Source organism: Mauremys reevesii, linkage group 16 (assembly GCF_016161935.1).
Source record: "Mauremys reevesii isolate NIE-2019 linkage group 16, ASM1616193v1, whole genome shotgun sequence".
In the NCBI taxonomy this organism is placed as follows: Eukaryota; Metazoa; Chordata; order Testudines; family Geoemydidae; genus Mauremys; species Mauremys reevesii.
The window spans coordinates 28666535-28691736 of NC_052638.1; the positions used below are offsets into that span (position 1 = coordinate 28666535).

Sequence of the window (25202 nt, forward strand, 5' to 3'; positions counted from 1 at the left end):
TGACAATTAAAAAAAAAAAAAGCAACCTGATTTAAAAAAAAATCTGCCACAAATGCTGAATAAATACCAGTCTCTTTAAATAACCATCCATAATCAAGCAAATTGGTGCTTTATTACACATGGGAGTTTCGCCTAAATCTTGTATTCCATCCAATGATCGATGAACTTTCAAAACTAAATGGAAGAGTTTTTTTACTAAAGCAACATAGATCATTTCATTTTTCTACATTTCATAACTGAGACTGTTTTCCTGTTTTCTGATTGATTATTATGTGAATCATCTAATGTTGTAGTTATAACTCGTGACTTAAACAAATTATAATGTTTAATAATATTTGTATCTAATGATAAAAGCAGTATTAAAGAATTATAGCCCTGTGGAGTTTAAAGAGTCAAGCAAACTTATTTCTTTGTATATCCATTTTTATTCACTTGAGCTTATTAGATGGAAGTGGCTATGGATTGTTTAAAACATCAGATAGATGTTAATGCAGTTTTGATAGTTCAGTTGGTTCAACTTTTATGGTTTAAAGTAAAAATCATAGCTAAAGCTTTATCATTTTATCATCATTTTGTTGGGCTATAAACAAATGGCTCCATTTATAATTGTTTACCCGACAGCTACAATTGTGATAGTGATTGAGCACTGAGATATGTGCAGTATAGTCATTCATACACCAGTATAACAGTGCCTCTGATTATGGCCTTGTATGGGTAGATAAGTAGCTATTGACTCATAGTAGCAGAAATAGCACAGGGACATACACAAAAATCACAAATAAAAATCTGAAATACTTGAGGCACATTCTGGGCAAGATTGACTATCTCAAGCTGAGGGCATTAAATGAAGAAAGATATTTGTGCTAGATAAGCATGACTGCCTGGTGTTCATCAGTACAGAAGGGTTAGCTGCTAAGATTACAGGAACATCATTCTCCCTTAAATCTACTTGGCCACATTTTGGACTATTTGCAAACTGAAGTTACATACTCCAACTATATACTAAAAAAAACCCATCATTTGTGAATCATAACATGCATTTTCCTTAAATGGAGCACAAGAAAACAGAGAAATGTCAAACTGTAAAGGTTTTAAATATCCTTTTGTCATGAGTGGGAATAAGCAAGGCTATTAATTATACAGCACTTGCTGTACAAAAGAAATGATGCTCAGAAGTGAAATTAGAACACAAATATTGGTACTAAGGATTAAACTATGTCATTTTTCTGTCAGGTTGTCTATGTTCAACCTCTCTAGTAAGTTGAAATGATTCCTTGGACAAATGTTTTATTGTAAAATGAATTATATAAATCATTTCCTCCAAGTCCCTGAGTCATTTAAACACCCCAACCAGGATCTGGAATTTCAGTAAGGGCCTGATCCTGCTAGCCCACTTAATCACAGTGTCATTGAAAGGTAAATTCTCTTTATACAATGGTGATGATAATTTCTTTTTAAGGTGTGAGTCAGGAATAAATGAGTCTGAAGTTCCTAACTGTAAATCATATCTTGTCTAAATAAGAAGTCTAGCTTTCTGACCTGTATCCCTAAAAGCCCATTAGCAAAAGACACAGATGCACTTAAAAGTTTGAGATTCATCTGACATACCATTTCAGCTTCTTCTAATTTTTCTGTGATGTATGGATATTAGGTAATAAAGACTATTGTTACAGTGAAGTGTGTATATATATCCTCTGCATGCAGTACTTCAATATAAACAAATTCACTTACTTTAGAATGGCAATCTCTGTAAATGTGTTTCAGTCTAAGACCTGTAAGGACAAATAACCCAGCTTAATTATTCTGGGCCAGATCCTTAGATGCATCAACTGCGTTGAGCTGTTCTGAAGTATAAAGCTGGCAGAAAACTGGCTTAGATGTTTACCTGCGGATTCTTCTGGCATGAGGGAATTTGACTGGCATAGGAGTTGACTATGCCAACCCCTACCTAGCCCCCAACTTGACAGATGTGTTGAGAGTAGAGGTCAGAGAAACAGAAAGGATACATGGTCAGAGTGCTGTTGCATCCTAGAAATTCCTACCAAGCGATAGCAAGCTTGCCTAATTTTGATCCGCCTTAAACCATACTCAGGCTCAGCACATGTTGAGGCAGATCTCCTGATGGTATAAATTGATTTAGCTCCTGTTGCCAAGGTCTTAATCAAAACAAGACTTTCCATTAAACAGGCATTTGATAAAAATGGAAAAAGATCTCTACACAGAGAGATTTTTTTTCCTCCCATTATAACATGAACAAATTTGAGCCCCAGTTCTGTAATTAGATCTCTAGTAGTGGGTCCTTATAGCTGCATGGTGTCCCACTAAAGTCATCCCTGGTGGTCTGATCACACAGATTGGATTGCAGGATCAGGGCCTTTGATCTCCCATAAATGGGGAGTGGGGTGGAAGAAGAGAGGCTGAGCACTGCCACCACAGTTGCCTGGGACCTGGCTGGGGTGGGCAGGGTGGAGATGGAGGCTGGGCACTGCCACCACAGGCATGGCAAGGGAGCTGGGGTGGAGAGAGATGACTCATTCGTGATGTCATTTAAAAAAAAACCCCAAAAACAAAAAACAAACAAACAAAAAATAGCTATCCAATTACTTTTACATGCAGATAATACCGAAGTCTCTTCCTTTTGTGTTCTGGGTGAAGAGTCACTTTCCACTGTGAACTCACTCTCAGTACTTAGATACACTTGTGCTCAACAGCAGATGTCCCCTCCATCTTACTTTTTTCCTTTTTTCTTTCCAGATTTGGACAATTTTTCACTAACGTGATACACTGCGGGGAATGAAAACAAACTTTTCTAGTCACTGATGTACCAGAATGAAAGCATATGCAAGCCATTTACTCCAGGGTGCCATTTGGTATAGAGGTGGAATGCACTTTTGGGAGTACCTGTTACAGGTCAGTATTCATCATTACAATTTTAATTTTTACAAGAAGACACTTGTGCAGTATTCAACTGGTAAATCATAAGGGGGAAAGATTATAATATGCAGATTGGAAATACAATATTTTCTGTATAAGAAGTTTGTTTCTTCTCCTTCCCCTAATCCTCATTCCCCCCACCCTTTAAAAAATAGAGCCTTTGTCTTTTCTCTTCCTTTTTAATACTCTAATACTTTAATGTTCACCCTCATGGCCATGGAGAAATACCAAGACCTGCAAGCTTTGTTGTAGTAGCAGATTCTATATCAGTTGATTTTAATGAGATTATTTTTTTTAACCTGATGATAACTGTTCTATATTTTTTCAACCTTTCTCAAAAAAGAAACCATAGTTAAAGTTCACATCTCCTGAAAGAAGATAGTTGTGGCTGCAAGGATGGCTGTGGCTATTGGATGTTTTCTGAGGGCTGCCAATTTTCAGTTGTGAAATAAATGAATTAAGTTCTAATCATGTCCCTCCCACCAAGATGCACCCTTCTGCTAAAATACACTATCCCTCTGGGCTCTCCTCTTCTCACTGTGCTGCTTCAGCTGTTGCTATTTCCTTTTCCTACCTCTTGGCTCATGAGAATACTTCTTTTTCTCTTCTCCAATTCCAGCTGCTCTTTGGTTTCTCACACTGAACCAAATTCTGCTTTGTTTCAGTGAAACCACATTGAACTGAAGTTGTAGGTGTAATTTTGGTCAATATTATCTTCTGTTAGCTGTCCTAACTCCTCGATCACCTTTTCTCTCACCTGTTCCTTATCTTCCTCCATTTTGAGCTCTTTCCAACTCCTGCTGCTAGCAATGTGGGAACCCTGTTCATGTTGCCTCTAATATTTCCCAGCAGAAAGAGTGAAAGGAGTTGCAAGACTGTTATAGGTAACTAAGAAGGAAAATAGTGGCCTGTTGGGGACTAGAGAAGAAGGGTGGGGGAAAAAAGGAAAAGAGGCAAATCTTTCATATGAATGTAGCAATAATCACAACTAATCCAAATGGATAAGGTATAGGGATAACCTTCTGAACTTTTGGAGTGCTTATCTGAACTGAATCTTTTGAAATTTATCAGTCAGTAATTCCTCTCAAACCATTTCAAGCAGACTAAAACATATGTCCAGTTATAACTTTTTAAACTCCAGTTTTAACTTTTTAAACTTAGAAGCAAAACAATTATTTTGGCTACATCAAAAAGATGTATCTGAAATGTGTGGTTGGCTTTTGTGTGTGTGTGTGTGTGTGTGTGAATGTGTGGGTTAAGTTTCATGAACTGAAGTGCAGTCCTCACTTTCCCAGAACAATTATTAAATTAGCAGAGCTGCATGTAACTCTTCAGATGCTTAGAAAACAAATCAGCTAGCTTATTTTCAAATGATAAATTGTGTTAACTTACTATGCAACCAACAGATTTTTAACCAATTCCAGATTTTGTACATTTAAACCCACAGTAGAGAAAGTCACCTTCTCTTAATTTTTTCAGATCTGTTATCACAGATGTTCCTAACTGAAATATACACATATGTACAAATAAATAATGCTTAATAATGTCTAAAATATGCATAAACTTCCTTTATTTATATCTGACACTGATTGCATTCTGACAATAGGTTTCTAGCAGATGCAAGTGGTAATTATGGGCTTTATTCTTCTCCCATTGCCACTTTGTCTTTGACTTCAGTGAGAGCAGGATCAAGACCAATGTCCATGGCAGACACTTGCTACTTTTTCACTCCTAACTTTTGCACCAGGAAGTCATCTCTGGACAGATTTTCTTCTAGTTAAATGTGATAAATTTAATGAGCACTGGCCAAAATGCACAATTCCTAACATCCAGCTTTCATGGGTGAGGAGAAAGGTTCCCGAAGCAGCGGCAGTGGTCTATGGAAAGACATTGCATGGCACAGAGCCCTGTACTTGGCAGGGTTGGGAGGGCATGGTTTGGGTGATCCAGGTGGATCCTTCTATGCTACATCCCATGAGGGTAGGATTCATAAGAACCTATTTTAACCATCCAGATGGTGTAGATTCTGCTGTTCTGTGGCCCGGGGCATTTTTCTTCCCTTGCCTCCTGTACATCTCCCTTTAGTATTTGGTCTAGGCTGGACTCTGTGTTTTGGAGCTATCTGCCAAATCTTGGTCCATAAACAGGAAAAATCTCATTGACTTCAGTGGGAGTTTTTCCTGAGTAAGGATATCAAGATGTGGCCCTTCCAAAATAAATCTCCTGAAACGGTGACATAGTAACTAGGAACTGTTCTTTTATTTATACACCATGGAGTGGCTAATACTAATTTGCCCTATTCTGCCCTCAGATATATCCATGCAAACCACTGACTTCAGTTTCTAATCATGAACAAAATTTGACCTAATCTGTCTTGTTTTGAGGTTTGGCTGCTGACTGTTGATGCTATTGAATACACAAAGGGCAGCACTCAGCTTGGGACTCTATTGATTTTAATGGGAATTTCACCTTAATTTTTCCTGCAGGATGGGACCCTCCAACTACAACTGCTATAGGCACAGGATCACACAAGACAAATCTAATAGAAACATCTGATTAGTTTTAATCTTTGAAATTTTAGCTCAGAAAGCAGGGGGCAAACTTAAGCCAATCACCAGATCCAATGTTGACACTCATTTGTTAACATGATTCTTGAATAGAATTAATGCACCCTTACATTATAGATCAATATGCTCTTTGACTAAAGAGTATTACAGGTACCTTTTGTGTATGCTTAATTAGATTGAAATTGCTTTCACATATCCTTTATAGTCAAGAAAAATCTGATCTCGGTAGTTTAAAAAGAAAATCTCAACAATTATCTCTCCACCTATGCTCCCAAAACTAGCAATGGAAAAGGGAAGAAAACATGTTCCAACAAACTCTCCAGCTCTGAGCTTTGCCAAATGGAAATTCAGTTGCCCCTACAGACAACAGCAGAACCACACTAAGTATCAGTCACTACAGTATATACTCAAAAGAAAACAATTGCTTATTTCCATGTAATAATTCCAGAGGATTTAGGGCCCAATCCACTTTGCATGAAAATCAGTGGAAAGAGTCCCATTAACTTAAGTGGGAGTTAGATCAGGCCCATCATGAGAAAAAGTAAACTCTGTGTTCTGCTCTGTATATGGGACCAGACTTTATATGACTTAGCCAATTCTTACTTGTGTAAAAATCTCACAACGTGCTGCCTTCCCTCAAAACAATGCTCACAAAATTCCTACTTCTTCACAGCTTCCCTCTCCCAAGACAAATTCTCCTCACAAAGCACATCCAAAATACATTCTCATCACTTGTTCTCTGAAACTCTTTTCCCTCAAAAACTCCTCAAACACCTTCCTCTCACTTAGTTCCCCACATCAACTTTGCTCTTATAAAACTTTCCCCCAAACCACTTCTTCCACAAAACAAATTTCCTCCTCACCAGATATCTGCCACCTGAAAACACTGTTCCAATCAAAATAAAATAGTAAATAAATAATATTTTATTAGCTTGTTTTACTCCTTTCAATTCACCCCCAAGATGTTTATCTTTTTCTTTCACTTCTTGTATCCTGTCTCACCTAGATCGTAAACACCATATGGCAGGGACTGTTTTCCTTGTTACTTGTCTGTAAAGTGTCCTGACAATGGAGCCCTGAGTCTGGATTGGGGTTTTCAGCTGCTATCATAAGATCAGATGATCTTACTCCATATATAATTTAAAACATTCCTACTCCCTAAAAACTGTTTCCCTACAAAGGTAACCCTGCCCCAATGGGGTTGTGAATTGAATCTCCAACTCACAATGGCCCTTTGAATATTTTTTTTTCTTTAATTCTCCAGGGACCTAATTCTACCAACCCAGAGTGCCTGAGGCTCCCTGCTCTTTCCCTGAGACCAATGGTACTCAGGAGGAAGTAGCTTTAATCTGCTGAGCTCATGAGCATTGTGTCCCTTCCAGCCCAGGGTGCTTTAGTCCATCTGCTTACCAGGCTGCCCCCTTCCACATTTTGTTCCTTCTCCAATGGTAGTGCCTGTGCCATTTTTTTTTCTCTGCATAGAGTTGTTGGCAATGCTGAATTAACCAAAAAGTACAAGAGTCATGTTCTTTGGGGTCTGGCTATAAAGTCACAGAACAATGTGAGTGTAGCTGAGGAAAACCTGTGGAACAGACTGAGACATGGGCAAATTATCTCCACCCGATGCAGGCTCCAGTGGATGGATCCAACCCAAATACTAAAGTAAGCTCTTGGGATTAGAGACCACCCAACTGCCTCTTCTGTGTTTATTTTTGGGTGGCTGGATATTAGGTGGACAGATATGGTCTGCTGCTGCTGGAGCACAGGTGACAGGGAAAGGGAATGATTTATCCACTGCATTCACTGGGAATCCAGGGAGCAGACAGGTCTTCACTACCACCATGCTGGTTCTAAGGCTGATGGAAAAGGGGAACTTGGACCATGGTCATCTCCCCCTGGTTCTTAACTGTGTGTGTTTGGGGGCGGGGAGTGAGGCATCTGCCACTGCCATTAGGTTTTGAAGGGTGGGCCTGGCTGTACTTTTCTCTGGAGGTCCACAAAGTGAAAAGACTCAGCCACTTCTGCTGTTCACTGAGCAACCTGGCATGGGGACCATGGCCCCTGCCTCTGGTTATGGAGAAAATACTGCCAGTAGTTCTCAGACAAATAAAGACAGGGTGGACAAGAGGGGTCTGGAAGAGGGATTGATCTCTAGCTCCACCTCACCTGCTAGAACAGGGGGTCATGCAAACTCCTCCCCAGCAGAGGGCCCTGGATGGTAGGGCCACTCGCCTCCGCCCTACCAAGCAGAGCTGGCCAGGGCTTGCCAAGCGGCAAAATGTTGAGGAAACTTTCTAGGAAAATGTGTAACTTTGAAAAATAGCAGTCGATGGGGTCGGCACCCCCAGGCTTCACCCAGTTCTACTAGCAGCCCTGGCAGGAGGGTGGGGCAGGAGGGCTCCCCCCCAAAATGAGGGCCCCATACTGGGCTGGAGCTCCCTCCACAAATGGAGTTCTTTTGCTGGGCTGGGAGTCCCCCCACAATCGGGGCCCCCCTGCTGGGGTGGAGCTCCCCCCTGCTGGGCTGGGAGTCCCCCCACAATCGGGGCCCCCTTGCTGGGGTGGAGCTGCCCCCTGCTGGGGTGGAGCTCCCCCCTGCTGGGCTGGGAGTCCCCCCACAATCGGGGCCCCCTTGCTGGGGTGGAGCTGCCCCCTGCTGGGGTGGAGCTGCCCCCTGCTGGGCTGGGAGTCCCCCCACAATCGGGGTCCCCTGCTGGGGTGCGGCGGCCCCACACACACTGAGGGGTCCCCTCTTCGGTAGCCGCCGAGCCCCCCTGCCCTAGTGCCCCCCCCCAGCCTGAGGAGACGGAGCAGTGGGTTAGCGGGTGGCCCCAGCCGCAGTCCCGGCAGTGTGGGTGGCCTCGCCCCCAACACCCGTGTGTGTGTGGAGGGGGGGTGGAGCCAGGGTCCCAGAAGACCCCCCCCCATGGCGGGGTGCGGGGCGCGCCCCAGATGGCCGTGCCGCAGCCCGGGCTGCTCGCAGCCATCCCCCCGGGGCGGCTGGGCAGAGGGACGGGGCGCCGGGCTCCTCCTCAGCGCTTCCCACGCGAAGAGCCCGGGAAGAAGCAGGAGCCTCCAGCCTATTCCTTCCTCTACCCCTGCCTCGCTCCCCCTCCCTCCTCCCGTCCCCTCCTTCCCCCGCTTCTAATTCCTGCCGCCCGCTCCGAGCCTCATTCCGCCGCCGCCGCCGCCAGTGGAGTGTAACAGGCGGAGGATGCTGCGGTGTCTGTTCAGTGTCTACTTGTGAATGGGACTTGCCTCCTCGCCCTCCGCCGCAGGTGACCCGGGAAGCAGCCAGCCCGGCTGGACTCCCAGGTAAGGCTCGGGGCCGTGCCCCCGCTGCACCGGGAGAGCCGGGAGCTTTGGCTGCGGGGGTCGCCTTTGAGGATGGGCATTTTGGGGGTGGGGTGGGGCGAGGGGTGAAGGCTACTGCCGGGCGAGGAGCTGCGGGGTGGAGGGGGAGAGAAGGCGCTTTTCTGGTGGTAGATGGAAGCGGGGTCGCTGTCGATAGCCCCCCTGCCCAGTGGCCGAGGGAGCCGAGCCGGGAGGCTGCCTCTGTGTGCGCTGGAAACTTGACAGCCGCGAAAGGCTAAGGAGATCCGTGCGGTGGGGAGCGCCCCCGAGCCCCTGGAGGGGACGGGCAGGCGCGCACACCCAAAATAGACCCCTTGATTTTGGCCTGGGGGGGCTTGAGTATTGGGAAAGCCGTGCAAGGGGGTCCTGGAGCCATCGCCGGACAAGCACAAGCCACATCTGGCAACTCTTATCCCTAGCTCCGGAGCAAGTCTGGCTGCGTTTCTCTGCCTCAGCTCGGTGCCACTGGAGCTGACTGGCTTCCAAAGGGGGAAGAAATCTCCTTGCGATTCAGTATTTTGTTCAATCTTTGCGTGTGCGAGCGTTCAAAAAACGGTCCTCCGGATAAGCAGGCATTAAAAGAAACGAAGTGAAAAGCAGCTTTTCCCTTGCCATGGTAGCTCCCAATCATGAAATGGATATGCAGAATGCGAGCGAAAATAGGAGTGCATGAAATGAAAGATGCCTTCTCCAGAATTGAAAGGGGGGGGGGGGGGAGGAGGAAGCGAACAAGACTTTGATTTTTTTGCTTGTTTTTAAATTCATGCAGCAGTAGTCACAAGATACTAAGATGGTATCTATAGACTGGGTTAGTCTAAAAATCATCATGGTCTATATGTAATCACAATCTCAATGAAGGTAAACTAGATGAAGCTTTAAGACTGCACGTCCACATACATACCATTAACTTTTAGAATAAAATCCCTTCCTGTGTAATCCTCCAGGAGCACATATTGCAATCTGACATCATAGTAAATGACTTTACCTTTCATAGATATGCTCATATGTTATCTACCCTTTTAAAAATATGAATTTGGCCAGGATAGGACTGAAATAAGCCAGTTAGCATATACTGGGGAATCCTCTTTGTACCGTAGCTAAAAAGGGCACAGTGTGACTGTGTAATACAGTAATTACCTAACGAAGTATCTACGACAAAGGATTCTCTTTAGTAACAGGAGTCACTAATTCAGAAAATAGCCTTTAATTTGGGGGAAGTTCATTTGTTTTTCACTTTCCAATGGTTTGTAACTCATTGGAAAGGACTTTCTTCCTGTTGATTTGTGTTGATGATATAAGAAGTTCACAGACCATCAAACCTCTATTAAGAAGTAAAATATTTATAATTATTTAATAATAAAACTGTTGAATGCAAAAAGCAAATAATTCCAAAGCAAAGATGCTGAGATATGTCTGGTGAAGCAGGCAATATACTTATTTTTTTTAAAGCTTGCAATATTTCCAGATTTAGTGGTTTCCTAGGGAAATATCAAATTTTTTCCTCTAGTCCAGTTAAAATGTCAATAAATAAATGTTGTATTTAATTAGGCGGTTTTGCAATAATTAATCTGAAGTGGGCATAAATCAATTCCTTTTCCACTGGGATTTGAAACACAAGTCAATGATCTTTTGGGTCTTTGGATTTTTTTTAATATGGAAATGCAAATGCAGATGTTTTCTTATGAGCAAAAATTTTATAGCACAACATCAGCACAATTCTTGATGTTGGGAGATAAGCAATACAGAACAGGAGAGAGAATAATGCAAGCTAGAGCAAAGGAACCAAGCTTCATATCTTTATTCCAAGAAGCCTTTTTCCCCCCTACCACATTTCTTCTACCTATTAAGCCCTAGAAAACAGAAGTTTCTGATTGCTCTTCCAAAGCAGTTTGTCTTGCAATTGCAGGAGAACAAAACAATAAAGTTACAAAACAAAGGACTACAGATCTTACCAAGGAATGTAGACCTCTATAGGAAAACAAGTTAGAAATCACCTTGTGATTCGGATTTTCTGGTTGAAATATTGAATTTGTATTTAAACCTGAAGCTTGGTACTCTAATATGAAGAAATAAGTATGATTGGAATATGCTATTTGTAGACTTTTCATAGCAGCTTAAACTTTGCTGAAATACACAAAGTCTGCTTATATAAGTGTTTTGTCTGTAAAAATTATGATGATCTGGACTAGATCATTATTACAGAAGCAATTATAATAAACTGTGTTAATAGATAGGATAAGTAATTGCAATTTGTGATTAGCAATTTTTGAATGAAGACCTTTATAGAAAAACGTTGATTGAGAGATTGGATGATAAAATTAAATTATTTCTGTTGCACAACACATTTGGAGCAATTATAAGGGTTAGAAAGAATTTCATGATTTTTCTGCAAAAACATGTTGTTTTTATGTGTTATGTGAGTTCAAGTGCAATTAGCATACCATTTTAATAAAGTTTGAAGTATTGCTTTTTGTTCAGTTCAGGATATATGTATCAACTTTGGAGTTGCAGTTGCTTAGGAGGCTACATTTTCCACAGGTCATTTAAAAAAATAATGAGACTAAGCAGAACATATTTTTACTACAGTATTCTTAAAAGGATGTTCTTTTTAATTCAGGTATTGAGCCATTTTTTATAAAAAAAAAAATATAATGCAATTGCAAACTTCTTTAAAGATTAGTTCTCTTTTTTTGCTTAGTGTGTCTCTATTAAAATTATTTGAATCAGATGTTTTGCCATCAGATGATAGTGTGTGAGAAATAATATTTTCACTTGTTTCACCTGAAACCATTAAGCAACATTCTACATATTTGTTGGTGGCAAAGCCTTGGTATTTGTATATAAAGCTCAGAATCTATAGGCAATTTCTAATAACATGACAACTCTTTTTTTTTTAAATGGCACTTTGGTTTTCATGGTCCCTTTCTTGGGCCCAATTAAAAGCCCATTAAAGTAAACGGAAGTATTCCCACTGACTTAAATGGACTTTGGCTCTGGCCTTGATGCATGTGATTTAAGAGGGCTTCATTTTATAGTTAAGTACTGACATCTCATTTCACTGTCTAACTTATTCTCCGCATTCATTTTTTTTCTCAATGGTACTACTAATAAGTTGAACAATATTGAATGTATCAAGTGTATATTGTTAAAATTCTCCCAATGACATGAGGGTGCAGGGGTGGGGGTAGAGGGGAGTCTCTAGTTGTGTATTTGAGTTATATTGTTGAAGATCAGGGGGTTCCAAAACATTCTCCTAGAAGGTATAGTTATTTTTTCATTTTGAATACTGTGCTCCAAAACTGCATATACAGGATTACTAAACCCTGTTGTTGTTGTGTAAATAGTTTGAAGTCATTAAAAGATGGTTATAAGACTATATTTGATACATTTATAAATTAGAGGATTTATTTGACTAAAAGATCTCACGTTTTGGATGTAGTTTTTACAGTACTTATATTTGTTATGGTCTCTGGATCAGTTTAAAAATTATTGTTTTTTTTTTAAGTTATAGAAGTATGAAATCAAGAAGGAATTTATATCAAATTCCTCCAGATTTACTAAACTGGACATTATGTAGTTTAATGTCTCTGAAGTAACTGTGGTAGTAAAGAAATTATAGCTGTAAATCCGTTTCTTTCATGTATAAAGATAGCTGGAAATTTGGGGCACTCGAAATTTGGTAATTGTTCTTTCAAAGGCATTAAACTTGTGAGCACTAGAGGGCACTGATGCTCTTTTCTAAATCACTTCTGTGGCCCATCTGCTTCTCAGGGCACTATGAAAAGACGTTTTGTTACTACCAGCATTGCAGGCCCTCTCAGGGGAGACAGAATTCAATCTAGCTGTGGTTCAGGCTAATGCTCAGGCAGTTTGTCAGGATTAACATCTTTCTAGTCAGTGGATCGTGTTACCTTCAGCATCATATTACCACCTTGGAGTTCAGTACAAAGTTTTGAAATCATGTAACTTTAGATTGTATGAGGAGTGACACAGCTGGAGTCTAGATGTAAAATAAACAGAATCTGTTCTCCCAGCAGCAATGATTTTTAAGGGATTTGCTATCTTCTTCCTCTGTCTTCCAAAAAAAGCATCAATTCATGCTATGGGAAAGGAAACAAATGTAGAGACAGAGAGAGGAGAAAAAGTAATATGATAAAAATTACTGGTAATACTTGGATAATATCTTAGCACATTCTTCCCAGTGATGGAGGATATTTGAAAAAGACTGAAAGACACTTTAGATAAGAAAGAGGCATGCATTTTATATTCAAATGCACAAATTCTGCTCTTATTTACACTGGTGTAAACTGATGTCATTAGAGTTCCTCTGAGTTTACATCAGTGTTACTTAGAACAGTATTTGGCCCCCAGCTGTCATTTTGCTAAACACTTTGGGATACAGAATTCAAAAACATATATAACTGATACTTAGGGTGACCAGATGTCCCATTTTTAAAGGGACGATCCTGTTTTTTGGGACTTGTTTTTATGTAGGCGCCTATTACTCCCACCCCCGACCAGTTTTTTTTCACAATTGCTATCTGGTAACCCTATTGATACTTGAAAAATAAGCCATAACTAATAACATGCAGAAATGGCATATAACAAAGTATTGATTTTAAAATGGTAATTATTGGCATGTGAAATTGTAAATCAATCTGTAGTAAGTACTATGCATACAGTTTCTGATTCCAGCGTTTGTCTCTATTTGGGCTGAAAATCAGACATATGACCTGAAGTTTAGATGACTTACAGAAATTTTAGCATATGATTGCAAAACCAGAAATTCCCATGGATACAGTTTAATGATAGTTACAAGGTCTCATTAAATCATATCAGTCAGTTAACTTCAAATATAAATCATACAAGTTATTCTATAGTAGTGTGTAATGATTAGAGACAGCTGCTACATACTTTAAGAGAAAATGATGATTGCCCCTGCACAGACATACATGGGTGCAGAGTCCCTTTCCTTCCCCATCCACAGTGCACCTATAGCATCCATAATGCTCTTAGCTGTTGTCAAAGTGGATGATTTACCTTGCCAGTGGTGCTCAAAGGCCCACAAGAGAACATCTAGGTGTGGTTGGTTCATCTTTAGTGCCTCCCCACCTTGCAAACCAGCTAACATTCAGAGGCTGATATCAAGTGGAGCAGCCAAGACTGCTGCTGGCTCCTTTGTGGAAGAAGGCATTATCCCTTCCTCTGCTTGACAAAGACATAATGCTTTCTACTGTAACTGGCTGGGTGGTGCTGTGGTTTCCAAACCTCCAGGCTCCACAGTGCTCAGCTGGCTCCAGGAGCTGTAATTTAGCTCTCAGTTTTAAAATGCTGTTTTAAACAAATGCTAGTTTGTTGCTTCACACTTTTGCAATGAACAAGAATCCTCTGCCTTCTGAATCAGCTAAAGAATTCATCAAAGTTCTTAATTGTATTGGAATGGATACTGAGTTGAAGTAGTAAAAATCAATCTAAATGGATTATAGGAGCAAGGATTAAATGAAGGGTGGAAAAGAGGATGCAGGGTTTTCTGAAATAGCACTGGTCAAACACTACTGTACATTTCCAAGAATAAATTATTGTTATAAGGATGACTTAGCATCTCATCACAAAAAAAAAATAAAAAAATCCACAATGGGGCAGATATACAATAGCAACATTATGAACTAAGTATGCCACTCATTAGAGATTAATTAATATTTTTGTAAAGCAAACAACATTGAACAGAACTCCTGCTGATACATTTTAAACAGAATGAACCCAAGTGTAGAAAACATCAATATATCTAAGACGTAAATGCATTTGAGATTTCATGTTACTGGAGAAGTAAGAGACCATATTGGCTCTCTCAGTGGCAGAGCTCCCATTGATGCCAATAGGCGGCAGGGACCACATTGCTCAAAGGCTGGGATAAAATAGAGAAAGAATGAAGTTCAACATCCTTTTAAAATACAATTTGCAGAATTTTAAGGTTTGTGCAAGGTGACAATTTGATAGCACTAAGAACTGAGCTGCATTTATCCGCCAGACATGTACAGCACCGACAGTGCAAGTTTCCCCATGCTGCACAAGCATGGCTCAATCCTGTTCTAGGGAGAGTCCAGATCTAAGAGGTTACATCATCCTCTGTACACACAGCTCTCGGTCACCCCAATGAAACTGGCAACTGGGGGCACCAACTGGGATTTTATCATATGGACATTGTGTCTGCTTGGAACAGGACTGAAAGCACCATTTAATTTCAAATGCAGCGCTAAACATCTACAGTCATTGCCAATTTGGGCCAGGTTAAAAAAGAAGCCTTATCCTGTTACCTTTCTCCAGACCCATCCAGTCTGTTGAAGAGATGCTTCAAATGTATTGCATTTCAGTGGTCATAAATTTTGCATAATACCTGCTAATAAGTATTATCTGTTTGCTTTTGTATTTCTGCATAAACGGATGCTACAGATCCCTAGTTGGTATGTAGTTTTTATCCCAGTGAGTCTACTGGTGTGTACTTTCAAATAAAATAATCCAGAAACATATTGAGTCTCAGTGGTTAAGTTAAATAGTTAGTTGCATGCATATCATTCTGCCAAGAATAAATCATAGTTGAGTGTAAACGAGATGTGATAGCTCTATTGGAATTAGACTAAACCCTATTTCCATGAATGCTAAACTGTTGTATTAATACACACATGTGTCAGCATAAAGTCATACATTTAAATGGTTGGCCCCACCTTGATTGAAAGTAATTATCTCAAAGATCTTGGCTGCCCCTAATGAATGAATACTATGTTATCCCCTTCACCTTTTTTTCACCTACTAATTTAATTTTGTATGTGGACTTGTAACAAACAAAATAAATGGATTTTGTGTAAACTTAGTCTAGAATTCCATGTTAAAATGTTAGTACCAAATTAAAAAAAATACTGTGCAAAGAATAATTTAAACTATAATTAGTCCCTGGATAATTAGACTCAGATTCAAGCCTTCTGTTTTTCTTAAGGTAATTTCAACACATATATATAATTTCTAAGGCAATCATTTCTTAACTCAGACAACTTTTAATTTGTTCTATAAATGTGAAATTCAACAATTATGCCTTGGTTTTAGCTAATTTATTAATAATTGAACTAATAAACTTTATGATATAAGGATTTTAAGTAAACATGTCTCCTCTTTTTGGTATACAAACCTGTAATAATAGTATTAAGAGCAAATGGTTCTAACTGGTATTTTTAAAAAAGTTCTTCTTGAATAGTTAGGGCTAAGTTTCTTGGTGTTTTGTTTTTTTTTAATTTTTAAGTTCCATGTGATTAATTGCAACATTTCAGCAGCTGTGTGGTTACTTTAGGCTAGTTTTTGATTCCCTTAATAATTTTAACTCCACAAGAAGTTCCACTGACTTCAGTGAGACTTCTGTGGCGTAAGGTGCAGCTCAACATGAATAAATTAATCATAGCCCTTTAGTAACAGTTGAATTTCTTCAAATCATCCTTTTGGATTTTCATGGATCTTTGTGGATCTGGCTGAAGGCAAAGTTTTCAGATCAGTACTTCTACCAAGCAAAGAGTCAGTCCTTATTTATGGTATACTTGCTGATATACTGCCTCTAGTTAGTCACTTATGGTTACCATGAAGCTCATTTTGGCTCACTAATCAAGATGGACTTGTGTTTTTCTTTACTGGAAATAATTTGGAACTAGGGTAGTGACTCTAATAACCATTTAGTGAGGAATAGACAATACTGGGTTGAAATGGCAGGATGTTGTCAGATTAATCCAACATATGTACCAGCATGCCAAATATACTGCATGTGATCCTCCTATCATTCTGTCATTAAGAATGAGCAAACTGATACAGCTAAAATAAGAATCAATTAAAATTTCATCCAAAATTCCAGTGAACCTGAACAGAGTATCATTTGAGCATAACCCTGATTCCCTCACTGTTTTCCAATCGTGCATGTTTTTTTTGCAAATGTCCACCTAAGACGTAATAGTGTAAATTGTTGAGATGTACCATTCTTGCAAGATTTCAAGCCCAGATATAAGAGGTTCAGAGAATTTGAAGGGGTTTGAGTGGCTAATATCAGTGTCTGATTGGAAAGTATGTTTTCTTTTTTTATTGATTTTCACAGTTGTGCAAAATTATGGATTTTAAACTTGTTTTATTTTTATTGATTTTAAATTTTTAAAGTGGTGGGAAATTGTGGGAGTGGGGTCAGTCAGATAATAATTATTTCATGACATTAGACATTGAGATTCAAAAAGTTAAAGCTTTATAAACATTAAAACACATTGTCAACACCATATATATATATATATATGGTAAATATCCTTAAATCAAATGCTAATATGTTCTCAAGTAATATTATTTTTACTTTGGCTGTAAATGTCAATTATTTTAGATGAAAATATTTTTGTTGATTTATGTACACCTCTACCCCAATATAACATGACCCGAAATAACACGAATTCGGATATAATGCAGTAAAGCAGTGCTCTGGGTGGGCAGGGCTGCACACTGCAGTGGATCAAAGCAAGTTCGATATAATGTGGTTTCACCTATAACACGGTAAGATTTTTTGGCTCCCGAGGACAGCGTTATATAGAGGTAGAGGTGTATGTATGGTGAAATAAACATTTACTGACATCTACTAATAAAAATCTAATCCTTCCAAGCTTCATCATATTCCAGTTCCAGTTAGAACTTGTAGCCCGGAGAACAAGTCTGATCAATATGTATTGCAATAGTTTTCAGTGGAGTTGCAATGCTAAATACTATTTATTGCTCTAAAGTGAAACACACTGTATTGCAACAGCAATATATTTTTGCAAATGAAAGGCCAGAACAAGTACTAAGAGCAGTAGTTGAAGGTCAGACTAGATTATCATAATGGTCCTTTCTGACCTGAGAATCTATGAATCTAAAAATTGGTTAATATTCATGTGAAATATGATGATTCACAAACAATGGAGGCCCACTGACTATTTGGGCCTAATAGTCAACTTTCAAATACTGAATTTATTGCACTTTTTAGAGAAAGAGAGATGTTGTGCGTTTCAGGAAAGAATCTGTTAAAAATTAGTTGGTGCCAAGCCACTATAAAAAAAAAAATTTGCAACTTTCAGATCTATCTTGAAACCTTCTCTTGCACTCTTTCTGTGTCCCCTCCTTTTCCACATAGGATCTTGCCAACAGTTTCAAAGAAAAGATGGACAAGATCCACTATGACCGCCTCTTATGCCCCTTCTCTCTAGCACCCTTTTCACCTTCCTCCTTGTTATCTATTCAGGGACTTCCTTTCCTTCCTCTATCACATGCCCTAGTGAAGCTAGTCCTTCCTGCCACTTGATCATCTTTGCCTTACCAATCTGTCTCTTCACACATAATCTGTCTCTCTCCGTTCAATCCTGGATTTCTACCGATCTCTTGGACATCTACTCCTCAATGTCTCACTAGCAACATAAATATAACATGACCAAACTGAGTTCATATCCTCACTCAAATCGCCCATTCTCTGTAGACACCGCCAATGTTCTTCCTAGCCTATAACTCTGCTCCCTTTCATTGCACATCCTAGTGTGTCCAAATACTGCCACTCCTTTCTGCATGCTGTCTATAAGATCCAACCTTTTCTTTCAGTCCAGATTGCAGGTTCAGGCAGTCATCATCAGGGCCGCCCAGAGGGGGTCAAGAGGGGCAATTTGCCCCAGGCCCAGAGCCCCACAGGGGCCCCCACGAGAGTTTTTTGGGGGCCCTGAAGCAGGGTCCTTCACTCGCTCCGGGGGGCCCGAAAAACTCTTGCGGGGCCGGGCGCAGGAGCTTCTTCTGCTCCCAGTCTTCGCCGGCGGGGGGTCCTTCCGCTCCGGGGCGGAAGGACCCCCCGCTGGCGAATTACCGCCGAAGACGGAGCGGGACCCGCTGCCGAAGTGCAGCCCGGTCTTCGGCGGTAATTCGGCGGCAGGGGGGCCGTTCCCTTCCAGGACCCGCCGCCGAAGTGCCCCGAAGACCCGCGGAGGGGGCCCCCCTCCTCCGAATTACCGCTGAAGACCGGGCTGCACTTTGGCGGCGGGTCCGGCTTTGGCGGTAATTCGGCGGCGGGGGGGGGGCTCGCCGCGGGTCTTTGGGGCACTTCGGCGGCGGGTCCCGGAACAGAAGGGCCCCCCGCCGCCGAAGACCCCGGGCCCCCGGAATCCTCTGGGCGGCCCTGGTCATCATCCCTCCATCTTGCTGATTAACATAACCACTTCCTCTCTGGTCTCCCAGACTCCCACATAACCCCTCTTCAGTCCATTCAAAATGCTTATTCCAAGATCATATTCCTTGCCAATTGATCTAACCACATCACCCCCAATAACTCCACTTCTCTAGAGCATAAAGTTTTAACTTCTTGTCATTACCTTCAAGAACTCATAATTTTTGCCCCTCTTCATTGCCAAACTTGTTTCTTTTTGCATACCCTCCCTTCCCGTCTCCTCCATCACAGATACCAGCCTCAGTACCCCATTCATCCATTTCAGTGGCAAACATCTTTTGTGCCTTTCTCTATACTCTCCTGTCCCCAACATGTCTGGAGTGCCCTGGCTAAGCTGATCTGAAAGTCCCCACCCTCTCCTTTTTCAAGCCATTCTTTAAGAACTGCTTCTGCTATCAAACCTAGATGAAATTAACCAGGATATCACTTTATGAAATAAATATCCCTCAAGCTCATCTTTTCAGTACTGCACGTTGCGCACTGGTCATAACTGGATATTTGGGTTATCTTAGATGCTACTCTAAACTTCTTTATTGTCTTGTTACCTGCCTGTGGCTACACATTGTCTAGGTTGTAAGCTCCAAAGATCAAGGTCCTTGTTGTCTTTCTATTTTGCTAGGTGCATGCAAGTTAACAGGTGCAGATAGAATTAATAAATAATAACTTTATACCGTGCTTTAATAAATTCCTATCTTAGTTAATTAATAACCAACAAAATCCCACTTTTAAGTAATATGATATTGATGCAAACTGATAAATGATGAAGCAATCACAGAAAAAATGGTGTTCCACCTTAACTCACTCTCCCATCATTCTTAAATTGATCTGTTGTGCCTAGGTGATACATCTTGAAACCTTCTCTTTGCAGTATGTGGTTCAACTGGGACATTTACAATTAGAATGGCAGAAAATTATGGATATAGTTTCACCTTTGCATCACAGTTTTCAATTTGTTTGCTGCTTTTCAGTGATGTTGGAACATATACCATGCTGTAATACCACCAGTACCGATGAACTACATTGATGCATGAAACCCACAGGCTGTCGCCATAACCCAATAGGGTTCAGTAATGCTGTAGCTTATGCAAAGGCATCTTATGATAGTAGGTGGAAACTGGGACTATCAGATATGTAAGCATTCTGAAAGATGAAAACCAAAGCACATTTTTAAATGCTAATATGTTGAATACCCCTTTTAGATTGACAACTGGAGATATTCAGCACATATTCGGAAAATAACAGAATTTTGCACTTTATGTTCAGAAGTCCTCTTTAAAAGGAGCTATGTCAGTGCACAAGTTGGACAAGTTGATTTTTTAAAATTAGTTATATAAGCGGAAGAGAGCCTTTGAAACGACAAATCTTTACACTTTGTCAATTAAAATTAGTCAAATTGATTAAAAGAAAATAAATGTAATCATCATTAGTTCAGGCAAAAAAAATCTCTTTTCAGGGAAGTGTTTAAGTGTGTGTTTAAAGCTGAGCACGTGCTTATGTGCTCTTCTGAATCAGAGCCTTATTTTATTTAAACTAAGAGATCATGATAGAAATGTAAACTTCAGAGATACAAATATATCGCCATTCTTAGAGGTGGGTCAACAACGGAACTCCCTTTGTTTCCCAACATGGACAATAGAATAAATTAGGACATAGAATTGAACTCGTCCTGGATTTAGTTTTCCAATATTGAAAACAAACCACCCTCAAATTTGCTTATTTTTGTAATGTCATACTTTATACATTTATAAGTATAATTGTTTCTTTTTACATGATTAGGGAAGGCTTCAGCCTTAATCAATTATGAAAAAAGTTATGCAGTTTGCAACAAAGCCCTCTGGAGCAGTATATCATGTATGGTATGTTATGCAATCAGCAGGGCTACTCAGAGGATTCAGGGGGCTTGGGGCAAAGCCCATAAAAAAAGCTGTAAAACTATAGAATATTATATTCTCATGGGGGCCCCTCTGGGGCCCAGGGCCTGGGGAAAATTGCCCCATTTGCTCCCCCCCCCCCCGGGCGGCCCTGGCGATCAGCATCTATTTATGTAAATAGTAAATGGATTAAAGTCTGCCTACAGTCACTCTGGTGTAAATCTGAGTAACTCCCTGGACATTAGTGGAATTACTCTGATTGCACCAGTGTTAAAGAAGAGGGAATTTGGTCCAGTATTTTAAACCATTTTTTGTTATTACCTCAGTTTTTACAATAAACTAAATGTCGGCATATTTTTATGACTAAAACCACTTTTGAAGCCAGCTGCATTAGGCATGCAATCCACACACTATCATATGTGAGAAATTGCACTAATATAACTTTAATTTTCCAATCAAATTGAACAAGAAATGAGTTTGGCTGAAATAATCAAGTCTATAGCGAAAATGCCAACTCTGATACTTACCAAGATGTGATAGTTGCTTGTTGTCTTGACCTTGGGTTTTTTAATGTTTAGCTAGAGGTTGAAAAGAGTGCTAACTGTAATTACCCCTTTCATAAGGTTCTGTAGGTCATAGTCTGCAGCAGACTTGAACCAGATTTTCTACCTATATCAACTTACTAACTGGGTACCAATCTATATTTTATTCTCATAGCCATTAAATGCTCTTTTTATGACCAACATTAATTGACAATTCAGTCTTTTTTAACTTCCTTTTAAAAAATAAAATAAATCAGCATGTTCTTCCTTTTGAGTGTGGTAGATGTAGGGAGATTTGTCTAATAACTGGATTTTTTAATTTCTTAAATTTTTTTTTACTTAAAATGTGAACAAAGCCACTATTTTCACGTTAAAGGTCTATAAAAAAACATGCTTTTTCCAGGGCTTGAATACTTTTTTTGCTTTAAGAAATAGTCCTATTTTTTCTTCAAAATTTGTCTATTTTCACCTGAAAACTATTCCAATTTTATTAGACATGGGCCCATTTTCAAGTTCAATATGAAATGCATAAATCCTTTAATGTTAGAGGTTAATTTCCTTAGAAATATTTCACCACCTGCAAATGCCTCTGACAACTTTTTATTCTCTGAGTCACTCTTTTGGACAGTTTCCTATATCATCGGTCGTTTACAGCACCTGTGACAATGGAGTAAATAAAATATCACATTAAACATTAGCCTGCTCTACCATTCTCCCAAAATCATACTTATTTTTCCTTTGGGGCTCTCAAAAGGCCACAAGTTTTATTATCCAGCAAATTAGTAACATATCAAATGTTTTTAATGCAGTCATGAATTTCTATCTATATCCACATGCACAAACTTATGTGCCTGTTATCTTTAGTAAGCCAGGCATATTCATTATGACTTCTTAAGTCTATGCCCTTATGAATTGAGATGTCAGCTTGAATGACACAATTCCTTTTCACCCTGGTCCTTGAAGGAAGGACAGCTTTCTGCCGTGAATGCTACCAGGGAAGTCCTCTCTCAAACCTATTTTCCTCAACAGCCTATTTCCACAGTCAGTCTCAACACTAACAAGAGTGTCAGGTTATAGCTCCCTATACAGTAGTTATGCTTTCTATAATCTATAAGTCCTTTTTAATGATCTCTCCACCCTCAAGAAGAGACCACAGAATGCATGGGAAGAGGTGCAGCTCCCTATCTCTGAGTGAACCCTTAACCATCTATTCCAGCAGTGCAGATAGGCTGAGGAGACAGGGTTGGAGCCACTTTAGGTTTAGGAAGATCTTCTGGCTTGGAAATTCCTGATAAGTGGTGCAGTGGAGCTACCTTGCAGTGCTAGAGCCTGCCACCAAGCTGAGCCCTGGTCTTAACTTAAATTTTTGATTGACCTAGCTATGTTGCTCAGGGGTGTGAAAAATTTGCGTCCCTGAAACCAACCTAGTCTCAGGTGTAGATGCCGCTAGGTTGATGGGAGAATTCTTTCTTTGATCTAGCTACTGACGCTTGGGCAGATGGATTACCTGCATTGACAGAAAAAACTCTTCCATCAATGTAGGAAGCGTCTATGCTGTGGTGCTACAGCAGCATAGCTGCAGCTGAAAGCGTGAATTCCATTCCTTCCATACAACCCCCTACTTTGGTTAACAAAACATATTGACTCAGGATTGGTGCAGAGAGGGGTGGAATTTCACCTCAAGAGATTTAAGGATTTATTTTCTTACACTGAAGCTTAATTAACTCAGTCGTACAGCCACTTCATTATGAGGTTCTGTTATTGGCTGATTCTGCCCCATCTGTAAACCTAAACATTCCAAATACATTTAAATTTTAAAACAAAAATGTAGTATTCCCTCATATCTTTTGTGCACAAGTGTCAATAAGGGCCCCATTTCCAAAGAAGGTGGCATTCTATGTGTCCATAATATGCATACTTCTTCTGTAAAGCCAGCTTTCTGCATGCAATAAAATATGATGGGCTTGCACATGTAGTGGACTGTTTCTGCATGCAATAATCTAATTGACATGCACAATACATGCCCACAAACATATTTTGTATACATAGAAGTACATATCATATTTTGAAAAATTTGGCCCTAAATATGAATTGATTTTTTTAAATTGAAACCTAGTTAACTCAGTCAGAAAACCACTTTGTTATGAGGAGCTGTTTTTAGGCACTACTGGCTGATTTTGCTCCATATCAGGTATGTAATGTAAATACGAAGACAAGATAATTCAACTGGAAAATCATTTCAATGTGAGGGTTCTTTCAGGCACAGAGAGTGGACTTTGATGTAACCCCTTCTGCAATGAACTACCTACCAGGTGTGTGATACAAAACTGATCCCCTTGTGCAGAATAGCAAAGTTGATACTGTGTGTCCCCTTTGAAGTGCTAGCTAGGAACATTGGCTCTTCCAAAATGCTGCAAATGCTGCTAGCAGTTGCAGCACACAGAGAAGGGGTTAAACATGGCATGGGTCAGCTACCCTCCTGGAGCTTCAAACAGACAACTTCTACATCAAAAAAATGATTGCAGCGATTCCTTGATCAAAGCTCAGGTAATTTAATTATTTTCCTTTATGAAACAAGGGTCCTTGAACAAGCCCAGAATGTCTGGATATTAGAATATGGAGAATTTATTGTTTCACTCCTTCTAATATCCCAACATCAAAGAGAGTTTGTCCTATAACCAAAGTAGTCAGAAGTCAAAGAACTCAAGCAAGGACTGGCAAGTGAAGCAAGCAGATGTGACTCATTCCCCGGCACCTAAGTGAGCTGGAAATTAACCTGACTCCTATGTGAGATATTTACCACCGCGATTTCTTGTTTTTATTTTGTGTAACTAAACATCTGAACTGGACCATACAAGTGAAATGCTGATCTCCCCCAGCTCCTGTAAGGCCTTTTTATTTTAACATTGTTTTTCTTGTTGCATGATTTTGCTTTGTGTCTTACATTGTGTCTTGTAAATCAGTCCTAGACTTACTAAATTTTAAGTGAGTGAAGTAACTTTCTCCTACGTTCTGGTTCCAAAGGGCACTATCTAATGTAAACTGTCTTGTCTTAAGAGTGAGCGGAAGAAGAGCTCGCAAACCTACTTGATTATCCAGAGGCTCTTGCCTAAAGACAGAAGAGGTCTGGTGACAGTATTCCTGAAAAAAGAATAGTCTGCTGTCTATTGCACAGAACTTCTCTTGAATTCAGTGGCAGTTGTTTTGTGTATGGGAGGAGTCATTCTTGGTCCCTGAATGTTCCAAGAAATCCAGCTGAAAGTAAGTGTTGAGGGAACAGAAGAAGAGAGGAAGGTGAGAGCACATAAGTGCTGAAAATTCATATCATCTGTACGTCCTTCCTGTTCCTTCCAAGATCTGAGTTCAGGACTGAGTTCAGATCACCTGGCTGGCATTACTAACATCCAAAACATGGCAGATAGATATATTTAAAAGTGATTTTGTTTTGTTTTGGTAGAAAGCTGCACTCTGATACAAAGGGGACTTAATCCTGCAAATGCATGAGTAAGTAACTTTGCTCCTATGAATAGCCCCTTTGGGCTATTTTATTTGGCACTGCCTGTATTTTCTTCTGTTGCTCTGGAGGACTTCTCAAGACACTCAGGGCCCAATGCTGACACATTGCTGACTTGTAGAGGCTACTCACATAAGTAAGGTTGCCAGGCGTCCGTTTTTTGACCGGAACACC

General features: G+C 40.1%; 1 protein-coding gene across 9 annotated transcripts in view; it reads left to right on the forward strand.

Moving 5' to 3' along the window:
* Nucleotides 1-25202, forward strand: part of CDH11 (cadherin 11) — a 489120-nt gene that overhangs the window by 382416 nt on the left and 81502 nt on the right. For 8 of the 9 annotated variants that reach the window (XM_039502746.1, XM_039502747.1, XM_039502749.1 and 5 more), the window contains one exon: nt 2755-2910. The gene's annotated coding sequence lies outside the window, so the exon portion shown is untranslated. Of the gene's footprint in view, nt 1-2754; nt 2911-8669; nt 8817-25202 lie in introns of those variants that run through there. The other variant, XM_039502744.1, reaches the window with a different exon arrangement.